This window comes from Panulirus ornatus, chromosome 2, assembly GCF_036320965.1.
Source record: "Panulirus ornatus isolate Po-2019 chromosome 2, ASM3632096v1, whole genome shotgun sequence".
Classification (NCBI taxonomy): Eukaryota; Metazoa; Arthropoda; class Malacostraca; order Decapoda; family Palinuridae; genus Panulirus; species Panulirus ornatus.
The window spans coordinates 83272613-83282612 of NC_092225.1; the positions used below are offsets into that span (position 1 = coordinate 83272613).

A 10000-nucleotide genomic window follows, 5' to 3' on the forward strand; every position below is an offset into this window, starting at 1 on the left:
GGGAAGGCACCGAAGAGAATCGGAGAAAGAATTGCTCCATGGGGAACTCCGTTGTACAGTTTGTGTTTTAGAGATGAAGCCATTGCGAGTAGCGACCGGCCAGTTGACCCCAAGCTGACCTTAGTTTCTCTCCTGTTTATTACTTGTTACTTTAATTTTTAGTAAGTTTGTATGAAGATGTGATGAACGAAAGATCTTGCTGTTACACTCCCATTTCTCTTATTGGTTTTCTCTGCCTGTGTGTGTGTGTGTGTGTGTGTGTGTGTGTGTGTGTGTACAAACTAAGGTGTCTACCCGACAGTTAATGGGTTTCTCAGATTGGCAACAACTTGGGCTCCTCGTTAGTACAGGTCAACGCGAGTGTTCATGCTCTGGATCGTCTCGTTTGAATGATATAACAAGATGTTGTGGCTTGGGTAACGCGCCATGTTGACGTTTGACTCAATACAGTCTGTCCTGGTTTCCATAAGAAGCTGGCAGCCGTCCACTGGAGACTTCACACGTCATAGATGCTGGAGCTCACACTCGTTTTCTAGAGAACAACAGGTCATCGCAATCATCAGGCTGTACCGTGGAGAAAACCCACCAGGTCTGCATTCACTAGCGACTCACAGGTCACCAGGTCTCCGGAGGCTCACACCTCTGCGTCGGAAACCATTAAATCATCCCATTACATTACAAACTTAAACTTTTCGTGCGACAGCCAACCAATACTCAACACAAATCACAAATCACAACCCATTCTTACCCTCCGAACACCGAATAAATGATGTATCATAACCTTTTCTAACATTTTTCACCTCCTGACCTGAAGGTGGCTCGCTCAGCGCCAGCAGTGAATATTATGGATGCAGATGATGTCGTAGAACATTATCACAAACACAACTCACAGTTCTCGGAGGTATGGTTGTCCACGAAGTAAATATTAATCTCTCGAGAACTCAGGATTGGTGTGCTGGAACGACCCACTCTCACTCACTCACTTCACTCTCCTGCACGTCGGGGTGTCACAGCAGCGGGGAGGGACAAGGCACGGCGAACACCCTGCTGGCTCGGGTCCGGGATGACCTGCTCATACTGGTGAGCTCCTGATGTGATCTAGCCCTCAGCCCACCTCCTGCTGTTATCATATTATCTCTCTTATCCTCGTCACCAGCGCGTGTGTCATCCATGTGTTCGACCGGAGCTGATCATCACTCGCCCCTCTCTCCCCCCGCGACGTACCGCGCGGGTTTACATATATACAAGCAGTTGTGGAGGGGGATCAGGGAAACTGCTAACTAGGTTGTTTAAAAGTGCCTCATCTCGCATTGCCGGAAACAATAAAGGTTTGACTTTTACTGCGTCTTGCCTCAGCTGCCTCCTGTCTTTATTGTGTCTCGCTTTTATTATGTCTTGCTTTACTGTCTTACTTTTATTACGCGGCGCTCATATGCTTGTATATATATATGTATATATATATATATATATATATATATATATATATATATATATATATATATATATATATATATATATATATAAACGTTTGAGAGAAATATTTACATTTTGACACGGTTTGTATGTTTCCTGTTATTGGTGTGTGTGTGTGTGTGTGTGTGTGTGTGTGTGTGTGTGTGTGTGCGCCGTATCATGCGTCTCGGTGGTGCCATTGTGTAAGGGGAAGGCCGCCTTCCCTGAGTAATTCGATCCAAGGCCACCGTGTCGTCCGGCCTGGCATTACCGAGACAGCCATCCACCTGGCAATCCTTCCTGCTCTGCGCCCCGAGGATATTAATTCAGTTATAGAGACCAGGTGGAGGAGAGAGAGAGAGAGAGAGAGAGAGAGAGAGAGAGAGAGAGAGAGAGAGAGAGAGAGAGAGAGAGAGAGAGATCAACACAGGCCCCGGGTGCCATCAGTCAGCAGGGCCTCCCGTCTGGTCCCCTCGGGGGTAATTGCTCGGTAAATAACTCCAGTTTGTACAGCGGCCGGCATCCCTACCACGCATCCCCTCCCTTCCCCTCACCACCACCCAGCCAGCCACCTCCCCTCGGAAACCATCTGGCGGTTCACCTCCACACTTCCCCCCTCTCTCCCTCCCTCGTTGTCTTCCATCTCCTGTCTTGTGTTGTGTCATCCTCAGGTTTCATCTGCGAACCTTTACACACACACACATTCACACACACACACACACACACACACACACACACACACACACACACACACACACACACACACACACACACACACATACACACACACACACATAGACACACACACACACACACACACACACACACACACACACACACACACACACACACACACACACACACACACACACACACATACAAACCATCTATCTTGATTTTGTCCCCTCTGACTTCTATATATATACACACAGACTCTTAACACTTGTCGTTGAGTCCAGGTGTACTAAAGCCGTGTGTGTGTGTGTGTGTGTGTGTGTGTGTGTGTGTGTGTGTGTGTGTGTGTGTGTGTGTGTGTCTATGTGTGTGTGTGTGTGTGTGTGTGTGTGTGTGTGTGTGCGTGTGTGTGTGTGTGTTACCAGGAGGACCTTGTGCTCCCCCAGACACAACAACACAGAGATCGTCTCTCGAGAGGTCGCCCGCCCGCAGCCTGGAGATGGGTGTCTCTCTCTCTCCCTCCCTGGTCCTCCAGTCAACTGTGGTATAGGGCGGTCCTTAGGGCCACGGGGCTCTCCTTCACCCATGACTGATTCAGTCCCTCTCACAGCCACTCAGTCCAGCGTTGCTGTTGTAAGGGGTGGCCGCCATCGATTGTCTCAAGGCCCACTACCACACCCTGGGAGCAGGATATTACACCTTGCCTCTGTACCACACACCCTGGGAGCAGGATATTACACCTTGCCTCTGTACCACACACCCTGGGAGCAGGATATTACACCTTGGCTCTGTACCACACACCCTGGGAGCAGGATATTACACCTTGCCTCTGTACCACACACCCTGGGAGCAGGATATTACACCTTGCCTCTGTACCACACACCCTGGGAGCAGGATATTACACCTTGGCTCTGTACCACACACCCTGGGAGCAGGATATTACACCTTGCCTCTGTACCACACACCCTGGGAGCAGGATATTACACCTTGGCTCTGTACCACACACCCTGGGAGCAGGATATTACACCTTGGCTCTGTACCACACACCCTGGGAGCAGGATATTACACCTTGGCTCTGTACCACACACCCTGGGAGCAGGATATTACACCTTGGCTCTGTACCACACACCCTGGGAGCAGGATATTACACCTTGCCTCTGTACCACACACCCTGGGAGCAGGTTATTACACCTTGGCTCTGTACCACACACCCTGGGAGCAGGATATTACACCTTGGCTCTGTACCACACACCCTGGGAGAAGGATATTACACCTTGGCTCTGTACCACACACCCTGGGAGCAGGATATTACACCTTGCCTCTGTACCACACACCCTGGGAGCAGGATATTACACCTTGGCTCTGTACCACACACCCTGGGAGCAGGATATTACACCTTGCCTCTGTACCACACACCCTGGGAGCAGGATATTACACCTTGCCTCTGTACCACACACCCTGGGAGCAGGATATTACACCTTGGCTCTGTACCACACACCCTGGGAGCAGGATATTACACCTTGGCTCTGTACCACACACCCTGGGAGCAGGATATTACACCTTGCCTCTGTACCACACACCCTGGGAGCAGGATATTACACCTTGGCTCTGTACCACACACCCTAGGAGCAGGATATTACACCTTGCCTCTGTACCACACACCCTGGGAGCAGGATATTACACCTTGGCCTCTGTACCACACACCCTGGGAGCAGGATATTACACCTTGGCTCTGTACCACACACCCTGGGAGCAGGATATTACACCTTGCCTCTGTACCACACACCCTGGGAGCAGCGCAGCATACAAGCCAGCCACCACAGCCAGGTTCAGTGATGAAACGTTTTACTTATTTTTTTTTTCCTGATCTCCAACACTGACTGTTGTATAAACTGAGGACAGATAACAGTTTAGCGCTTGAGTCACGTGTGAACAACAAGCGCTTGGCACTGCCGCCCTCCCTCCAGATGGCTTGTGTCTCTACGTGTCCGGGCAGTGAACACCACCAGACGCCAGAATACTAATCATACCAATCCCACGGCCGGAGGAGAGTCCAGCCAATCTCCTCCCGCGTCGTAACCGAACGTGACTGAGGAAGCTCTCCTACTGTCACTCTACCAAACTGCCGGGGGCTGGACGTGACTGCGACAGTCGTTGCACACTGCCAGTCTACCCGACCTTGCCGGGGGGGGGCGTCTTGAGATGCCACTCAGATTCTGTCTTCAGTAGTTGGTAAGGTTGCATCCCAGTGCAGGACATCACGTCTTGTGGCTCTGGAGAAGTGTTTGGCTGGGTCTGATCAAATGCGGTGGATCTCTCCTCGTACTTACAGATCCAGTGGTCGTGTCCCAGGATGTAGGTAGATAAGGTACCTGATGGTCTTTATAAAGTGATCCAAGAAGTTAGGGGTTGTTGACAGTCGTTGAGTGGCTGAGTCCATCTCCGGCAGATGGTGAGCCCGTTTCCGATAGACGGTGAGTCTATCTGGAGGTTGGTGAGTCCAGCTCTGACGGTTGGTGTGGTAGGTCCATCTTCCGTTGGTCAGGAGTGGACGGGCAGTGGAACTGAAGCTTCCTAGTGCAGATGTCTCAGAGTTGCCACAGCTTTCTGTGTGTGTGTGTGTGTGTGTGTGTGTGTGTGTGTGTGTGTGTGTGTTTGTGTGTAAGGATGGAGTCCATGGAAGCAAATGTGAAAGCCTGACAGCAGAAAACCTGACGATCCATGACGAGGTTATTTTGCTGGAGGACAGCAATGGTATCGTAGCGTAGGAACGGACAGAGATGGAGGAACGTGCAGAGATCGAGGAGTGGAGGGAAGTGTAGAGATGTAGGGATGGAGGGACGTGTAGAGATTTAGGAAAGTATAGAGATGAAGAAACAAGGAGAGATGAGGGCAGCCCCAAAAGACTGCCGAAGTGTGGAATGTACTCTTTGTATATACACTGTCTACCCTGCCTCCTACACTGACAGGGGCTGGCCCCAAGCAGGGTGTTCCTCCTCACCCAGCCAAGAGGGAACAAGTCAGACCTTGACTCTTATACACTGAGAAGGTTAGCTGTGAGCAGAGGCAGCTCCTCCTGCTACGGGGCAGGACGAGCGTACACAACACTCCGCTGCATCATTTGTTCTTCAACTTTAATGAAAAAGTTGCCTCCATGTCCCCGGGAGTTTAGGAAAATTGCGACGGCCCCCGGGAGCCTGGCAAGCCAGATGCGGAGTCACGCGCAGGTGCAATTTTATGGTCTGCTGGCGTGCCAAAGAACAGATTGCCTATACCACTCTCCCAGACTGATGAAACTCGCCGGAAAATACAGTTTATTCCACAAATTGTAAAGCCGATGAATACATTTCCCAAGATGAATCAATGAATACAGATTGGAGCCCATAGTTCCGTGCGGCCAACGGAGGGGTGGTGGGTCCTCCTCGGCAAAGGCATTATACGTGTACCTCGTCGGCCCAGTGGTGTGGACTAATGATATTTAAACCCCGCCATACACACACACACACGCGCGCGCGCCGTATTCACACGGGACATAATCTTGAGCTTAGAATTTGAGAAAAAGAAAATTAAAAGGAATGTTTGAGATATTCCGTCTAAAAATCCTGTGGGCTTAACCCAGCAAAACCTCTGCTCAAAAGCCGCTTCAGCAAACAGGGGGTTCTTCTGAAGAGCTCTCAAGACTCTAGCGTGTAAAGAACTCCTTCCTTACGGCAAGAAACACCCAAGGATTTTAAAAGGCTTCGCTTCAGTATTAACCTCGTCTGAAAGGCACCTGTGTACAGTGTTCCTAAAGAGATGCACATCAGGATGAAGAGGAAGGAGAGCAAGAGAGAGAGAGAGAGAGAGAGAGAGAGAGAGAGAGAGAGAGAGCAAAAAGGCGGGACAGACAAGCGGAGAAAGGGAAAAACTCTGATGCCCGTCTTTCCAGAGGGAGTCCAGGATCCAAATATCCATGATGGGTCTTCCAGGCCGCCTGGAGTGTGCCAAACAATCCTGGACACTTGTAGTACTGTCATCTCCGCTGGAGGAACCCCCCGGCATGATCCTTATCTTAACTCGCTGTATTTTAGATCGCGCGAGAGATTTTTCCCTTACGAACTCTGGGTCTGGAATATCCTTAACACGTCCTCGGCTGCTGCCGGTCGTAACCTGCCCTAGTATCTCTCCTGTAGGAGATAAAAGTCGTATTGAGAGATCTTAAACTTCCAATGAATGCCGGATGAAACGCAGAGTAGAACTGGAGTGAATTTTGAAAAGAGCTCGTCCTACACAAAAATCTTAGGAAGAAGGTAGCCTTTCCAGATATTCATTTCCTCCCCTCCCCCCCTTATCATTTACGTCCCTCATTAGAATCCTCAGGTACAATCTGGCTTCACCTGCGCATGATTTGTACTCTCGTCTTACAAAGCCACGTTAGTCAAGTTACGGAAACGATATGTTGATTATCATACGGTCATTTCAAGTCCTGATGGTAAGGGAGAGGTAGATTAGATGGTATTCCACGGCTGGGATATCCTTTGGGGCTGGATAATGACACACTAGTCAAGGATTATATTACAGTGTGAGACAGTCAGCCACGACATGCCATTATGTTCCGCTCGTTGATTCTACGGTAGAACGAATCATCTGAAATTGTCTTCAACATTTCATCCTTCTTCACGTACTTGTTTCCCTGTTTTACAGCTGGTAACGTTTTCTATAAAAGGGGAAATGGATTGCACTCCTCCCCCGCCACGACTCCTGATCCCAAAGCCATTGACAGTATATCAGAGGACAGAAGGTAATAGAATACCTCCCGCTGAGTCTGATCTTATCATTGGGATGGGTATAGCTTATCTTGCAGGCTGTCTCCCCCACACACACGCCCCTCAAGGGTTGTCTTTGGAATATACAGCCGTGGAAATGTCCCTCTGTCTCCTCTTGCGTATCGTCGTCAATCTTACGTATGGTTGTGAGGTTGTGGCCCTCCCTCTTACCTATGGTGAGGTTGTGACCGTTCCTCTCACGTCTGATGAGGTTGTGGCCTCTCCTCCTCCCTGTGATGTGGTTGTGACACTCACTCTTACCCATGGCCAGGATGTTGTCGGGGGAAGAGGAATTCTCAGAGGATCCACAAGTGCGCTTTCGGTAGGGACTGGGAGCCGGAGAGGGAGAGACACGGCAGCGGCTGACGCTCTGGGCGAGTCACCTGGAAATTTTTGGGAGGATTTTTGTGGGATTAGATTTCGTCTGTCCGGTCGAAATGATGACAGAGGCCACATCGGTCACAGCGCTCGGGAAACCGGCCGCGTCCATCGGGCATCCGGGACCACAGGTCATAAAGTGTAGGGATGCTGTGTGTGTGTGTGTGTGTGTGTGTATGTGTCTGTGTCTGTGTGAGGGGATTGCGGGGCAACTGAGCAGTAAGTGTTCGGTGTGTTCGTTGTGGTAGTTGCGTTGTGGACATGATGGGTCTTGAGATACGATGTGTCGATGTTTGTATCGCTGTTAAGGGTGGGTGCTTTCCAGAGCGTTGACGGGGAAAGTGTAGATCTTGTATGTCTGGGGGTTGTGGTTTTCAGATGGGTGTATGTTTGGTGCGGTGGTGTTCAAGATCGATTTTGGAAGGTTGGTCGTTCAGTGCTTGTCTTGCCATATCAGTGTGTTTATATATTCTGTAATTATTATTCTTGTATAGGAAGGGTGAGGGAAGGATCTATGAGCATAGGTTGATGGAGTGTTAGGCATTGATAAGCTTTTTGATTCTATTTGGGAACTGGTGGTTAGTTATGGATTAGTTTGCATGTGAGGGGTCTACTGGCTTGTGTTGTTGCAAAGAAGTGAGTGTCAGACATGATAAGGTGGGAGTGGATTAAGGAAGATCTTTGTCTCCGTGTGTAAGTGTTGTGTATCATCTGTGATTGTCAGCCAGCCTTTGGTTATTTTGAACGTTGTGCCACGGGGAGCAGATGAATTATTTGTGGATAATACTAAGAAGAGATTCTTCTTTTTGTCGTCCAGATCTGTTGCCAGTGAGCGTTTTGAAAGCAGGTAGTTTTGTGTGTTGCTTTTTCTGTTCTTGTTATTGATGTGGAGAGTGAATGTCACGTGTGTGTGTGTGTGTGTGTGATGTCTGGAACGGTTGGTATCTTTCCTAGGGCTGGAGTGATTGTCCAATCAAGTTAACTGGAGGGTGTGAGTTAGATTTGTGTCTCTCAGGGATTAAAAAAATAAAATAAGAGTGAGAGATTGAAGACTTGTGTTGATGCAAACAGAATTATGTTCTGGGCGAGTCATTGTTCCGACTGTGCTGTTTGCTTGTTTGTTGCCACGGTGGTGTCAGGGCGTGTGGAGTGACATGGTCGTGAGGTTGTCTGTCTATGGGGAGGGACGTCATGCTGCGGTCTGCAGGAGGTGGAGGGAGATCATGCAGTCAGAAAATGAAGAGAGTTGGAGGGAGAAGTTCTCCTTGGGGGACTCCATTGTCCAGGCGATTGGTTGGTCGTTCCTCGCCGGGTGTTTCCTTGGGTCAGTGGGACTCCTGCAAGCTCACCCCGGGGTTGTGGCCGCACATCAACCCCGCCCAAATCTTTATCCCTCGTCCTGGAATGAAAGTCCTTAGCTGATCAACCTTAGCTTTAAGATCGTTAGCTTTATGTCTTGAGTTGTGGCCTTTAGCTTCAAGATTTTGGTTCTTGCTTGTTAGCTTCCTGAGCAGAGTTGTTGGTCGCTTGCTTCATATCTCGGATGGTCGTTAGATTTATGACCACAGTTGATGGTTGTTAGTATTATGACGTCGTTTACACACGCAACTATCGTCATTGAAATAACTACATGGTATATATATATATATATATATATATATATATATATATATATATATATATATATATATATATATATATATATATTTCTTCTTCTTTTAGGTAAAGTATTGGTTTCCGAAAAAGATACATATGAACAGAATTTTTTTCTCCCATGGAATTGAAATCTGATACACATATGCTCTTTGTAGAGGGAGGGGAGGGTGGGTCGCCCCACACACACCCCCATCTCTTGAGTCACCGTTCAGTAACCAACCCGTCAGGTTCGCGTCTTTGGGATAAAGCTGAAATATCTTTTAATTCGAGTCTGTAGTCTGGAGGTCTGTTGTCACTTTAAAGGTGCGTGTGTATTCCCTTAAGTAAATTTATAAGTGACATACTTCAGGGTAAAGTTGTTATATATATATATATATATATATATATATATATATATATATATATATATATATATATATATATATATATATATATATATTCATATATATATATATATATATATATATATATATATATATATATATATATATATATATATATATTCATATATATATATATATATATATATATATAAATTATATATATATATATATTCATATATATATATATATATATATATATAAATTATATATATATATATATATATATTCATATATATATATATATTCATATATATATATATATATATATATATATATATATATATATATATATATATATATATATATATATATATATATATGAATTCCAAACACACGACGTGAAATCAGGTCTGCGGTATGTGATAGTACAGGAGGGGTAGACTACTATGATTTATTTTTCAAACGGCAAATAGATAAGAATGAGGAGAAATAGAAAGAAAACGGGATTACTAACGGAAAAGACAAAAAGAACGCAAATGTTTTTTCGTTCGTACCCACACGATTGAGAGCGACATGACGTTGTACGGCTTTACATTAGGTGGAATACAGCGTTCGTCCTACTACTACTACCCCCCTCCTCCTCCCAGATGGCGTCATTTGGCTTCAACGCCTCCGTAATCTGAATTGCAGACCCTCAGGCATCCATAATGA

At 46.9% G+C, this 10000-nt stretch overlaps 1 protein-coding gene and 1 long non-coding RNA gene across 4 annotated transcripts in view; one reads left to right on the forward strand and one right to left on the reverse strand.

Moving 5' to 3' along the window:
* LOC139752962 (uncharacterized) overlaps positions 1 to 1177 on the reverse strand; it is a 50547-nt gene extending 49370 nt beyond the window's left edge. For all 3 annotated transcript variants that reach the window (XR_011713626.1, XR_011713627.1, XR_011713628.1), the window contains exon 1: positions 891 to 1177. This is a non-coding gene — a long non-coding RNA (uncharacterized lncRNA). The remainder of the gene's footprint in view (positions 1 to 890) is intronic.
* The window catches only part of LOC139757792 (DBH-like monooxygenase protein 1), a 798273-nt gene that overhangs the window by 180986 nt on the left and 607287 nt on the right, over positions 1 to 10000 (forward strand). The window lies entirely within an intron of this gene.